Below are 15,590 nucleotides of genomic sequence, written 5' to 3' on the forward strand. Positions count from 1 at the left end.
GCAGGTCTCGATGCTGGCGCAAATTCTGTGGAGAGATTCCGGATGAGTTTCGGGTCCCCTAGAGCCTTTAAGTCCGCGTTTGTGACGAAAAGAGGGAACGGTCGTGATAAAGCCTCGAAGTTCGCCCCCTCGCATGGCGTCCTCCTTGTGGCGCGTGGGAATCTTCCTAGGGTTTACTACCCTTCTTTCAACTTCTTGTCGCCTAGCGGCTTTCCAATTTTCGTATTCTCTCTCTTTCTTCGTGATCTTCATTCGCTCAAGCTCAGTTCTCCATTTCAGGTATTATCTCCCTTTCACTCTCTTTTCTCTCGATTTCTTTCCTCCAGATTCTCCTTTTAGACCTCTAGGATGAAATCCAAATCCGATCTTGCCCTAGATTCTTCTTCTATAGGCGGTAGGGTTAGGTCAAAGAAGCAGAGATCTGGTGCCGGTCCATCAGAATCGATGGACTCCTCCGGTTCTTCGCTAGATCTTACCGCGGAGGTCGAAAATTTGAGGCGCGCAGTCACCGGTGTTGCTCCGCCGTTTCCAAAGACAAACAGGTTTCTCCCGGTGGTCCCTCTTTCTTCATTAGGAGTAGAAGAAGTCGCAAGTTGGCGGGTTAAGTATCTCCTTCCCGTCGATGTCCTCATCAGAATCCCGCGTCCCATAGATAGGGTTTTGGAATTTGAGGCCGATGAGGTTCCTGTGTACGATGGATTCTTTAAGTTGGGCTTCAGAGATCGAGTTCTTTCGCTGGTGGCGATGGTGTTGGAGGCGTTGGAGATCTCTCCGGGTCAGCTGAATCCTCCATCCTGGAGAATTTTTATAGCTCTGCAGAATCTAGGTGATCTCGAAGGCCTCACCATCGAGATTGCCGAGATTCTGTACTCATACACTATTACCCCTTGAATGGTGGGGAACGGAGATATCATTTGCATCCTCGCGGCGGAGAGCTTCCTGTTCAGAAGGTCGTAAAGAAAGAGAGAGAGCATCTCCGGATTTTTTATGGTCACTGGACCGAGAAGTTTGCTTTTATTTATCTCTCGGGTTTCTCCACTGTTTGGTGCACAGCTGGTGGGTAATAAGAGTCGTAGGGGTTATTATTGTCACACGAGATTAAGGTTTTTGTTTTCCTTTGCAAATATCCCTAGCATGGATCCATCTTTTGGAGAGAAGACGATCAAGCAGGTACTAGAACTCCCCATCGAGCGTCGCCAGGTCCCTTTTCTCGTGAGCAAAGAAGCCTTGGAGCGTTGCAGCATCTGGGGTAAGCTCCGATCTCTCTCTTTTTTACTGCGAACAATTCGCTGAGATGTATTAGCGGCATGCTTCAGGTAATATGTCGGGATCCAAAGGTGAAGAAGCGTTGGCAGAGTATAAGAGGGCTTTGGAGGTCATGTCGGCGAAGAAAGCTGCGCCAAAGAAGGCTGCCCCTAGTGAGAACGACGATGAGGTTCCGTTCATCAAGAGCAACAAGCATCAGGCCGCGACTGCTCTAGCTTCTTCTTCTAAAAAGAAGTCTAGGGCTTCGGGATCTACCCCGAAGGTTTCCCCATCGTCATCGAGCGATCCAGCCACGGTTTTGGCTAACCTCAACACCAAGGTGTTCCCTTTGACTCCGGTGATTCTTCCTGAGGGGATTCTTCAGCCTCTATCCAACTCATCCAGGGTGATCTCCTCCAGGTAACACGTTATACTCTTGTTACCTTCTTTTGGTATCTCATTTTTCCTTTTTACTAACGATCGATTTGTTTTCGCAGGCAATGCCCCAATTGTTCCATCTCGGCGAGAGGATGGGTGATCATGCTTCACTCAAGGCTGACCTAGCTGAGTTGACATTCCAGCTACGTGAGGAGAAGGATAACGTCCTAGCCAAGGGGAAGGAGATCAAGGCCCTGAAGCTTAAGGTGAGGAATCAAGATGAGGCTAGGGCACTGGCTGCGGCGGAGAACGTGTCCCTGAGGGAGCAGTTGGAGCAGCAGGAGGAGGAGGTACGCGACTTGAGGTGCGCCGCGGAGACCTTTGATGCTGAGAAGACTATGGCGGTGAGCGGCACCATAGCGGTGGCCCGCTGGGAGTTGATGAGGGAGTGGCTCAACCATCAGATGGAGAGCTGGGATCTCGAAGGTGCGCTGAAGCAATACAATATGGTGAAAACCTCTGAAGCTGAGTTCCATGGGCTCCGTGCTCCTACCTTCGAGGGAGAGCCATCGATCCCAAGCAGGACTGAGACTAAGAAGACTCCGGAGCCCATCGCTGACGATCCTCCTGCCTCCTGATCCTTATCTAAACTTTTCAACCCCTTAGGGGTTTCTTTTGGGTTGCATCGAGCCTCTCTTATGTAGTTTCCAGAGCTCTATAGATCCCTTCTACCAACTGATCTATCTCTTCCTTGGTGTGAAAGTATTTTTGAGACTTCATCGTATGTGGGCGTGGTGTACTGTCGTCGATCGATGCTGGCATGCGGTTTTCGATCGCTGTGCGATGATGCCTGTCAATCGATGGAGGTTGTCTTCTGTCGATCGATGGAGGTCGAGCAACGTCGATTGCGTGCTGAATTCTGGCTATATCTTGCTTCATCTCCTCCATGCAAGTAGTTAGCCAACTAATACTATCATTCAATGGATAGTAGACACCATCAAGCTTCATCTGGAAAGCTTCTTTGTTCTTCTCTTGTTCAACCCAGACTCCATAGAACATCTCATTGATCTCGTCCTTAAGGTAGATCTCTGGTACCAACTTTGTCTGTGTGAATGAGCTAGCATGTTTAGAAAGAAAGATGTAGGCTGGCTCATCTTTTGAAGCTCTTTCCAGGAGTCTTCTGATATCCGTGTTGTGAATAGGAATGGTGCGTCCATCTAGATCTCTGGAATGTCTCTGATCATCTCTGTAGACTCCATACTCATCTTTCTCTTCCCAGTAGATTTTCCTGTTACCATAGAGATCATAAGCTCTTCTGCCGAATTCTGGCTGTCTGTCGACCGATGTTGGGACGACAACATCGATCGATGTTTGAGTTGGATGGCGAGATCTTTGTATGAAGCCGCTGTCTATGCCACCAACTGTGTCATAGAACTCCTTTGTAGCCTTCTGTTCTGGATTGCTTCGTTGATGCATGAACAGTTTGGCTGCTCCATTTGCTGTCTGAAGGATATCTGCGATATCATCTCGAGATATGTGTAGTGTGCGGCCGTCTATTGCTTCTGCGTAGCCATCAGGGTCCCAGAAAATACCAAATTCATCTGGAGTTAGAGACTGGTTATCGAATTTATCATTTTCGTTTACAGTGGTTTTCAGTATTGGACGGTTGTCGATCGATGTTGCATTGTTGTTTTCGATCAATTGTTGGTGATGAGTGTCGATCGATGGGCAGATTGCCCTATCGATCGGATGGCTGAAACAAGTTCTTTCCCAAGAAGTTTCTGCTCGAATCTGATCTGTTTCATCACGTCTTTGCATGTTGAGCAGCTCCTCGTCTATGAAACTGTCTTGTAGTTTATCTGCTCCTGGTGCGTAGGTTGATGTTTCTACTGCAAAGCTTTCGTGGTGGTGTTCATCTGCCAAACTGCCATTCGAGTAGTCTCCTTCTTGTGCACGGTTGACTTCAGTGTCGATCGATTTGTAGTAGGCAGTGTCGGTCGATGCTTGTTTTCGGTATCATTGATGAGGTTGAGTGTCGATTGATGGCCAGCTTGTCATGTGGATCGATGGTGTATTCCTTTTCCAGAAGGAATGATGTAAGAGTTTATCTTCCTCATCAAGGAGGGCTCTGTACTCAGTAGCTCGTTCCTCATCATAGTCTTCATCATACTCTTTTGTATGCATTGAAACCACTCAAATTACCCTAAGGAGTGATTTATACTCTCTCAAATAAGATGTCGAGTTGTAATACTTAGGGATCGAATTCACAGGGAGCTAGGGAACCTAGGGATTCTAATATGATTTGTTAAGCAAGGATGTTTTAAGAGTTTTAAAAGTAAATTGCAGTTTTATATTGAACAAGTGTTTGTTCAATAGCAGGTTTTTGGGGTTTTGGGGCTTAAAAAGGAAATAGCTAGACTTAGGGTTTCTATGCAGGAAAGTTGTAATTATAATCCTATAGATGCCTAATGAGTTGCATGCATGATAATGTAAAGCTCAACTATTTGATCAACAAGTCTTTCGGCCTTTGCGAGCATAGACTTGTTGACTATTAACTAGATCTATGATCTCAACTCTCGTTATATTGATCTATTGAAAGTGTCGATCGATATTCCAATCGGCGTATCGATCGATAAACCTTTTCAACCGTCGATCGATTATTTAAGTATGATATCAATCGACGCGCTCTAGTCAAGCTTTATGCGCAGGTTGAATGAATGCTTACTAAGCTCACTAGATCAGATCTCGCCTTGGTCATAGCAAGAAACAGAGTTCAATTAGAATGTTTTCAGGATGAGAATTAGCTATGGCTTTTATCAATCAATCCTAGGGCAAGTTCTAAGTAGCTAATCTAGACACATGCATTAATGAACAATTCTAAAGATGATTGTCACAACTCAGCAGTCAATAGTTTGGCTAATCCCTCCTAACATATTTAAACCCTAAAATCTAACAAGAGAACTACTCAGACATGGCTAAGCAATTCATAGCAATGGTTAAGTATAAAAACTTCATATAATAAATAAGATAAATATCAATGGAGTTTGAATCACAAATTATAACTTTGGATCTTCTCTCCTATCTATCAGTAAAACAATGAAACACAATGAAACCACACTTTGCCTCTAACATGGCGGCAAAGCTTATATATTTAGGGTAGAACACGTCAGGGGCAATCTTGTAAAATAGTGAAATCTTCGGCTTCAAGTCGGCTGTGACCAAACAGGCATTCTGCGCGCTTCGCTATCAATCGACACCATAACTTGTGTATCGATCGATTCTAGCTCTCCAATATCGACCGATTGTCGATCTTGATGGTCATCTCGGGTGCTTGCTCCGAATATCTCCAAAATGCTCCAAAATCATCATTTATCTCCAAAACATTCCTGATCTTATAAATAAAATAAATTGACTCTATAATAATATAAATATTAGTAAAAACACCTATAAAATATGGATGAAAATGGGTCAAATCCATAGTCTATCAACTCCCCCAGACTTACCCTTTTGCTTGTCCTCAAGCAAAACAAACAGGCAGTCTCTCTGAAAGAGGTTTTAAAACAGCAGAGACTCACATGATTTAAAACTTAGAATCGTCACCTCTACAATATTGCAATCCACATCTAAGAAATCCTAATCACAAAAAGCACATCATACCATATCCTAGCTTAGCAACCAATTTCATCTAGCCACCAACTTAGCATAATCTTGTCTTTCATTCCCTTCTAACAACCTCATTTCTTAGCATAAAATAAAAGTGAAGGCTTTACCTTGGGAGTATCGATCACAGGATTCAAGAATTCTCAAACAAGTATCTGGACCTGTAGGTAAACATTAGTTCATATCCTCTATCTCTACTAATTTTCTCTCTTGGTTAAAAATCTGCTTATATGCAAGATCATTAACCGAGATTGGACAGGCTTCCATGAATCAAACCTTAATGGTGGTTGCCACCAAGTCTATATATATATATATATATATATTCTTTTTAATCTAAATTTTGAAAATAGAGAGAGAAAGGGTGATAAATCTATATACACAAGGCTTTACCTTCCAGACCTGTTTGAAGAATCCGATCTCATGTATACCAAGCCCAAGACAAGCAGTTGTGTCAGGTTTAGTGTTAGAGGTTAGCTTTGGTTCCTTCAAAACAATCTTAGCAAGAGTGGATAGTTGACAGTTTGATCCACTTTAGTATTATCTGCTATCAGTAAGTCTAGAATGGTGCTAAAGAGTGGTTAGATATCTAGCAAAATCTATAAGTTCATAATCCCCTTCTTGACTCAATAATAACTTAATTCGAAAACATTTTTAATAAGACTAATATGTAAATAAATATCAGTAAACCTCCCCCCATACTTAAACTGCACTGTCCCAAGTGTAAATTCAGTCGGAGTTATGGTGAAAAATAAATCATAAGGACTCAATGTAACAAGTAGGAACGATATACCAGACCGGAATAGATGTCGACCGATGTAAGGATGTTGTTGTCGGTCGACACAGGTAAGGCAATGTCAATCGATGTCGACTTGTTCGCGTCGGTCAATACAGATGGAAATCGTATACTCGGATCTTCTTTTTGTTTTTTTTAATGACCTGCAATAATTAAAAACCAACATAAATAGTAAATCAATGAAAACTTAATAAATATTACCTAATAGTGGGTTGCCTCCCACTCAGCGCTTTGTTATAGTCATTTAACTTGACTTTGGAGGTGTTTTGGCTAGTAGTGTTGAGACCTGGGACTTGTTGGAAAACAAGTATCCATATCCTCTTTGCGCTTGTTGAACCATGTACCAGTGAAGTCTCTCATTGCTTCATCCCCTCTGCGCCATTTATCCTTCATTACTGCACTTGTGTTTACAATCCTCTGCAATCTTTCACCAAGACTCTCAAGGTTAAATTGATGTCTGGTAAGTGCGGCGTAAGTGTCAGCTGAGATCTCCTATCCATGGTAAGGTGTGTTTGACATGTCGGATGTTGTCTTTGGTACTAGCCAGCCCCGGTTTGTATCAATGTCGATCGATGTTGAATCGTTGGTGTCGATCGATTTGTTATGCGTCTGGTCGTCGTGCAATGTAACTCTGAATCTCCACCAACTCCCCTTGTATAACTTCAACCTTGGAAGTTAATGCACTGATGGTAAGATCCATTGGGAAATAGATGTCATCACATCTCCCGTCAAGCCTCTCCTCTGTAGTTTCGAGAGCTCTGTAGATCCCTTCTACCAACTGATATATCTCTTCTCTGGTTTGGAAATCCGGTTGAGACTTAATTGTGTGTGGGCGTGGCGGATTGGTATCGATCGATGCGGCCAGGAGGTTGTCGATCGATGCGTGATGGTGTCGGTCAAGCTATGGTGATTGTCTGCTGTCGATCGATTGGGGTTGTCTTCTATCGATCGATGCTTGTTGAGCAGTGCCGGTCGCGTTCTGAATTCTGGCTATGTCCTTCTTCATCTCCTCCATGCAAGTAGTTAGCCAACTTATACTATCATTCAATGGATAGTAGACACCATCAAGCTTCATCTGGAAGGCTTCTTTGTTCCTATCATGTTCACCACAGACGCCATAGAACATCTCGTTGATCTCGTCCTTGGTGTAGATCTCTGGTACCAACTTTGTCAGGGTGAATGAGCTAGCACGTTCCGGAAGACATATGTAGGCTGGCTCATCTCTTGAAGTTCTTTCCAGAAGTCTTATGATATCCTTGTTGTGAACTGGGATGGTGTGTCCATCTAGATCTCTGGCAAATTCTCGATCATCTCTGTCGACTCCATACTCATCTTTCTCTTCCCAGTAAAATTTCCAGTTACCATAAAGGTCAAAAGCTCTTCTCCTGAATTCTGGCTGTCTGGTGACCGTTGGAACGTCTATGTTGATCGATGGATGATTTGTATGGCGAGATCGTTATTTGAAGCTGTTTTCTATGCCACCAACTGCGTCATAGAACTCCTTTGTAGTCTTCTGTTCGTGGTTGCTGCGTTGATGCATGAACAGAGTGTCTGCTCCATTCGGTGTCTGAAGGATATCGGCGATATCTTCTCGAGATACATGTAGTGTGCGGCCGTCTATTGCTTTTGCGAAGCCATTAGGGTCCCTGAAAATACCAAATTCATCTGGAGTTAGATATTGGATATCTAATTTATCTTTTTCGCTTACAGTGGTTTTCGGTATTGAATGGTTGTCGATCGATGTGGTATTCTTGATGTCGATTGATTGTTGAGGGAGCTTATCGATCGATTTCTGGTGACGAGTGTCGATCGATTCGCTGAAACGAGTTCTTTCCCAGGCAGCTTTTGCTTGAATCTGATCTGTATCATCGCGCTTTTGCATGTTGAGCAGCTCCTCGTCAGTGAAGCTATCTTGTAGTTTATCTGCTCCAAGTGTGTAGGTTACTGTTTCTACTGGAAATCTCTCGTGGTGGGGTTCATCTGCCCAACTACCGATCGAGTAGTCTCCTTCTCGCACACGGTTGAAATCATTGTCGACCGATTTGTAGTAGGCAGTGTCGGTCGATGCTCGCTTTCGGCATCATTGTTGAGGTTGAGTGTCGATCGATGGCAAGCTTGTCATGTCGATCGATGGTGCAGTCCTTTTCCAAGAGGAATGGTGTAAGAGTTTATATTGCTCATCAAGGATGGCTCTGTACTCAATGGCTCGTTCCTCCTTATAGTTACATCATACTCGTCTGTATGCATATTTTGTCTGGTGTAAGCGTCAATAGTGGGGTTGTAGTAGTCATTCTCCCACTCATCTGGTTTACTATCGACCGATTCGTCATGTGGTATGTCAGTCGATTTCTGGTTTCCACTGTCGATCGATGTTGCTGTGTGAGTCTCGATCGATTCTGAATATTCAGTTTCGTACTCATCTCTACAGTGGCAAGCTGCAATGATTCCGGCATCATTGATTCTTCTGGAGATCGTATGTGGGTTCTTCACTGGGATAGGGCCGTAGTGGGCATTAGGATCGATGTGTGTTAGACACAACTGGTTGGTTTGCAAGTTGAACACTTCTCCCACTGTTGACAATAAAGCTCTCCCAAGTAATAGAGAAGAGTTCCAGTTTAACTTGATGTCCAAGACATTGAAATCAACTGGAACTAGGGCATTACCAATCTGCACCTCTAGGTCTCTCACAATTCATGCGAAGGCTCCACCTACAGACCAAGATGGTCTACCATAACCCTAGGTAGGATGCTGACTGATGCTCCTGTGTCGCACAAGGCATGTGGGAACTCAATACCCTTCACCGTGCATGGTATTGCAAATTGCCCAGGATCACTCTTCTTCTTCAATATAATCCTCATCCTCATATTTTCTCTAGCTTCACAGAACATTCTCCTGATGTCTTCTTCTTTCTCTCTAATTTCTCTGAAGAACATCCACAATCTTTGGGTATAATAAGCCTCTTCGAATGGCTTATTTAGAGGAATCCTGAAGACTCTCTTTCGGAAATTTTCCTTTTCCTTTTCATTAGCCCCTCTCTTCAGATGTTTCGGCTCTTTTTCCTTTCTTCTCCTTAGGGTTCTTCCCGTAGGACCCTATCCTCTTCCATAGGATCTTCTTCATCATCTGAAGGTGTCCTGACGGGCTCTGGTGGGTATTCTGAAGGTTTGGGTTTGGGCCTGAGTGCATTAAGTCGTGTAACATCTATCTTTGGCATCTGCACTTGGTAGGTAATAGGTGCTCGTCGATCGATAGGCGCTAGAGGTTGTCGATCAATGGCGGCCTCCGAGTGTCGATCGATGTTGCTGTTAGCATGTCGATCAATTCGTACGTAAACAGAGCTGGGCGGATGTGGGTGTTTTGATGCAAACTCCTCGTGAGTTAGAATCTTCACGGCATTGCAAGACGCGGTTGACTCCGTAGGCGTCGTCGATCGATGCTCTGGAGTTCCTGTCGATCGATTTGGACTAGTGTATGTCAATCGATGTTCGAGGTCAGGCGTCGATCGACACCAGTGTGATCCGCCGAAACTCATCAAACTTTCTACGTCGAAATCTCCTTCTTGCAGCTCATCTTCCTTCACTACTTTCCAAAAATCATCCTCAATGATGGCATTCACGTGGTGTTTCATCACATCATCCCCTACCCCTCTTGTCGAGGCTTCCTGCCTCTTAAAGCATCTCCTGTCTGCACAACTTGCATCTCCAACTTCTTCACATGAGTGCTCCAAGTCTCAAACTTTGTGTTCAGGTTGGTGTAGACAGAATCTATCTTCCCATTGAAATCCACTGTCATTCGCTGCTGTGCCTCAAGAACTCTATCAAGCATCTCTTCAATCTTGCTCTCTTGAGTAGGCGGTGGTGGCTTCTGGTAGTAGGAACTTCCATAATTCCTGTTGTTGATGTAGTTGTTGTTGTAGGGTTTCTTGTATTGTGAATTTTGGTTGAAATTACTCCTATTTCCATAGGAGTTTCTGTTTCCACCCTGGTTTCCAGAACCTTGGAATCCAGTTCCACCAATGTAGTTCACGTCTTCTTCCTCTGCTCTACCCTCTACAGCTTATGCATTTTCAATAAAGCTAACTTGCTTCCTGAGAAGCTTGTGAACACTATCAAGCTTTGCCTTCACCTCATCCATCTGATCATTCCCAAGGATGGTGGCAGATCATTTCCTATTAAAATCAGTGTTCTTGGTGTTGTTGCTGGATGCTAGGTTTTCAATAACCTTGACTGCCTCCTCTGGATTCCTGGTGTTGAAGTTTCCATTGCTAGAAGCATCAAGAGCCATCTGGTACTGCACCGCGATGCCTCTGTAGAAAGTACTGAGCAGTTGTACTTCATTGAATCCATGGTGTGGACAGTCTCTCTGATAAGACTTGAATCTGATCCAAGAGCCCCTGAATGATTCAGCAGGCTGCTGAGTGAATGTAGCAATCTTGATCCTCAAGTCTTCAGCACGTGCTCCATCAAAGAAATTGCATAAGAATGCATTCTTGATGTCGCTCTAGGATTTAAGAGATCCTGGCTGTAAGTCGAGCCCCGGCAACGGCGCCAAATTTGATACCACTCAAATTACCCTAAGGAGTGATTTATACTCTCTCAAATAAGAGGTCAAGTTGTAGTACTTAGGGATCGAATTCGCATGGAGCTAGGGAACCTAAGAAATCTAATATGATTTGTTAAGCAAGATGGTTTTAGAGATTTAAATGTAAATTGCAGTTTAATATTGAACAAGTGTTTGTTCAATATGATTGATTGAGGTTTTGGTGCTTAAAAAAGAAATAGTTAGTCTTGGGGTTTTATTCAGGAAAATTGGGATTATAATCCTACAGATGCCAAATTAGTTGCATGCATGATAATGTAAAGCTCAACTACTTGATCAACAAGTCTATCAGCTCTCGCATGTTTTGACTTGTCTATTAACTAGATCTAATGATCTCAACTCTCGTTATTTTGATCAATAGAAAGTGTCGATCGATAATCCTATAGGGATATCGATCGATACACCTTTTGCTCCGTCGACCGATTATTCAAGTATGATATCGATCAACGCGCTCTAGTAAAGCTTTATGTGCGGGTTGAATAATAGCTTACTAAGCTCACTAGATCAGCTCTCGCCTTACTCATAGCAAGAAACATAGTTCAATTAGAATGTTTTCAGGATGAGAATGAAGCTTTCGCTTTTATCAATGAATCCTAGGACAAGTTCTAGGTAGCTAATCTAGACACATTCATTAATGAACAATCCTAATGATGATTATCACAACTTAGCAATCTATAGTTGGGGCTAATCCCTCTTAACCTATTTAAACCATAAAATTTAACAATGGAACTACTCAGACATGGCTAAGTAATTCATAACAGCAATTAAGTGTGAAAACTTCATTAGAATAGTAAATAGATATTAATGAAGTTCCAATCACAAATTATGACTTTGGATCTTCATCTCCAATATCGACCAATGGTCGACCAATGGTCGAACTCGATGGTCATCTCGGGTGCTTGCTCCAAATATCTCTGTAATGCTCCAAAATCATCACTTATCTCCAAAACACTCCTGATCTTATAAATATAATAAATAGACTCTATAATATAATAATTATTACTGAAAACACCTATAAACTATGGATGAAAATGGGTCAAATCCATAGTCTATCATTGTTCGTCTGCGGCTGGTATGGTGTAGCAACTCTATGGTGCACTTCGTTCTTCCGGAGTAGTCCTTCAAAAATCTTGTTATTGAAATGAGATCCACCGTCACTTATGACTTCACGGGGAATTCCAAATCTCGGGAAAATGATGCTTTTGAAAAACTTAATAACGACGGATGCATCATTCGTTGGGTAAGCTACTGCTTCGACCCATTTTGACACATAATCAACATCGACTAAAATGTACTTATTCCCGTAAGAGGAAGGGAAAGGACCCATGAAATCTATTCCCCAACAGTCAAATACTTCTACTTCTAGAATAGATTTCTGTTCCATTTCATATCGTTTACTGATTTTTCCTCTCCGTTGACATCTGTCGCATTGTGCTATGAATGCATGAGCATCGCGAAACATGGTTGGCCACCAGAATCATGCTTGAAGGATTTTTGATACCGTTTTAAAGTTCGCAAAATGCCCAGCATAATCGGATCCATGACATTGGAATAAAACGTCGTATATCTCAGTTTCGGCGACGCAGCGTCTATACATCCCGTCAGAGCAGTGTTTGTAGAGATATGGTTCGTCCCAGTGATATCTCCTAACTTCCCTTAAAAACTTTTTCCCTGTATAGCCTCGCAACTCTTCGGGCTCTATGTCATCAGCTAAATAGTTTACTATATCAGCGTACCAAGGTCTGCTCTTTGAACCTTGCCCAACCGCGTGCACTTCCCGATACAGACTTTCATCAACGGGGGAAGCGCGGTCTGGGTACAGCTCGTTGTACGCGACATTAACTTTTATATCGAAGGTGAGGGTTTTAGGATTCGTTTTTTTGCTTAGATCATTTGAAGTCTCGATCGACATACTATCGTTGTCATCGATCGACCTGGTACTCACGTAATCGATCGTCATGGCATCGTTGTCGTCGATTGACTGGTCCTCGGAAGTCAGGCATACATTCCCGATGAATGAATCAGTTTAGTAAAGATTTTCAGTTGGTAAGAAATCATCGATAGGGAAGTCGTTTTCTATTCCTATCACTGTAGTCATTCTTCACTACAGTGATTCCGCCCTTTTTTGGTACGACATGCACGGGGCTAACCCAATTGCTATACGAAATCGGGTAAATGACTCCGGCATCTAGAAGTTTAATTATTTCCTTTTCAACAACTTCTTTCAAGTTTGGGTTCAATCGCCTTTGGTGTTCCACTGACGATTTTGAACCGTCTTCTAGGTGAATCTGGTGCATGCACAAATCTGGAGAAATGCCAGGAATATCCTTGAGAGAGTATCTGAGGGTTTTCCTATATTTGCGTAATTTATTGAATAACAAAGATAATTCTCTATTGGTCAGGTTGGCGTTCACGATTACGGGGTAGGAATTTTTATAGAGAAAAGCATATTTGAGTCCAGCGGGTAGCTGTTTTAACTCGATTTTTGGTGCTTTTTCGGGATCCCATTCCTCCAAGGGGGATGGATTCAGTCGACAGCTTTCATTAAATATCGATCGATATTGATTTCCGAAGTATCATCTTCTATATCATCAACGTTCGCTATTTCCATACTCGCGTCCATTAATCGTGTGTATTCCTCTGTTTTACTGTTGACACTAAATGTTTGTTCTTCACTAGATGTGAGTATTTTCTCCAGGGGATCATCTGAGCACAGGTTTATGAAAGATTCTTCAGTCAATTCGTAGATATCATCCACATAGGAAATCTGTTTATCGATTAAGGGTCGTCTTATTAGCTTATCCATGTCGAAGGTCATTGGAATGTTTCCAATGTTTAGACTTATTCTACCCTCCTTGACATCGATTATCGCACCTGCAGTAGCTAGAAATGGTCTACCTAAATTAGAGGATCCTGTGGTTCATCTCGGTATTTCAGCACCACGAAATCCGTTGGGACGTGACAGTCATTAGTCCTTATCGGCACGTCGTCAAGCACTCCCTCAGGTAATCTAACGGATCTATCGGCCAGAACCAGAGTTATCTTGGTAGGTTTGAACTTGTCGTATCCTAGGGATATCGCAGCAGAGTGCGGTATGAGGTTTGATACCACTCAAATTACCCTAAGGAGTGATTTATACTCTCTCAAATAAGAGGTCGAGTTGTAGTACTTAGGGATCAAATTCACAGGGAGCTAGGGAACCTAGGGAGTCTAATATGATTTGTTAAGCAAGGATGTTTTAAGAGTTTTAAAAGTAAATTGCATTTTTATATTGAACAAGTGTTTATTCAATAGCAGGTTTTTGGGGTTTTGGTTCTTAAAAAGGAAATAGTTGTGGGAACCGAAATTCACACTGTCGATTTCCGTTTAAATTAAGAAAGTAGGAGAATCCTAATTTCCCAGAGGTCCCGGATATCTGCTAAAACCACGCGCTAAGCAATCAGAACACGAGATAACAATGACAAAGTATAAAAAACGTAAAAAGAGAGCAAAGAGAAGTCTTATTCCGAGTTTGCGTGTGAGCGTTTACAAGGTATAAGCCTGGGCTCGAGAGCTGTCGGCGGGATTCCTAGTTCTAGCAACCCTAAGACGGCTAAACCTAATTGAGTCGCAGTTCAAAATAACAAAAACGGAAAGTTGCCTAATTGCTCTAAGTGCTAAGTTTTTTTCTGAAAAAGTCCCTCTTCATGCCTCTCGCCTAGGACTCCTTATATACTCGCTCCTAGGTCGGTTTACGCTTTTTCCCTTCTGCCCTTAAGCCGTCATAGCATAAAAATAGAGATATTCCATTTTTCCCGATCTTCGTAATTATCTTCAAAATTTTGTATTTATCCGCGAAAACTTGACATTTATCTTTCCTTGCGAACCGAGCGTAAACCGTCATGCGGCTTGCGGGCTGTTGGTTAAGAAATCGTAAATTGGGCCTCGAGTCATGTCTTAGGTCCCTTTGGGCCGTCTTTTGACTCGAAGCGTTTATTACGGCTTCTTTCGATAAAGAACGAACTTTCCGTGGTTTTCCCCGCAAAGTTTGATCGATGACTTCGAATGGCGGAAAACATGAAATGGGTTTGCTACGGTCTTCGGCAGATAGCATCAAAGGGTAGACGAGAATGCATGGACTCGCGTCGTATCGATGTTTCGGAAGAGCTCGGTCGCTACGTAGAGACCGAGCGGGATGTGCGTTTGGTCGCTATGTAGCAACCGTGCGACCTTATTCGGGATTTTCTCCGATGTCTCGTGTTTCGTCCGCAAAGTTCTTCGTAAGAATGAATCTTTTCCGAAAAAGTATTTGTCGAAGACAGTTCTTATTTTTCTTCTTCGGATGTTTTGAGTGTTAACTTCGTCGCGACCGTTTTTGACCCCAACAACGTGGCGACCAAGCGGGAACAAAAGTTCGTTTATTTGGATCAAGCTTTCAAGGGATATCAGTGTGCATGCTTGGTCGCTTCGTAGCGATCGTGCTTGGCTTGTCCGTGGTCCGATCGCCATACTCGAGCTTGTCCGTGGCTGGTTTAGATATGTGTCAGTTGCCTTGGGACAGCCGGTATTTTATTCAATCGAGACTTGAACAAGGTTTTATCGCGAGGCTCTTCATAAAGATTTCTTTACGAAGATTACTTTTCGTAAAAATGTTCATGCCGATTTTTGCGGACTTTCAGGCATTGATTCCATCGTGACCGATTTTGACCCCAACAGTTAGCCCCCCAGCTCGTTAGAACCATGAGCTTCCAGCGTGAGGTTCTAGCGAGTGGCTTGGCAAGTTAGGCAAGTTAGGTGAGTTAGGCGGATTTAATGGTTGAAAAGGTCCGTGGTAAGTGGTCTTCTCGCTCTTCTAAAAGTAGAACGCGATAAGATTGGGGCTGCGCCGTATGACGGCTGCCTACGTACCCTTGTTGAAGGGATCAAGCCTTTCGTA

Source organism: Brassica oleracea, chromosome C4 (assembly GCF_000695525.1).
Source record: "Brassica oleracea var. oleracea cultivar TO1000 chromosome C4, BOL, whole genome shotgun sequence".
Classification (NCBI taxonomy): Eukaryota; Viridiplantae; Streptophyta; class Magnoliopsida; order Brassicales; family Brassicaceae; genus Brassica; species Brassica oleracea.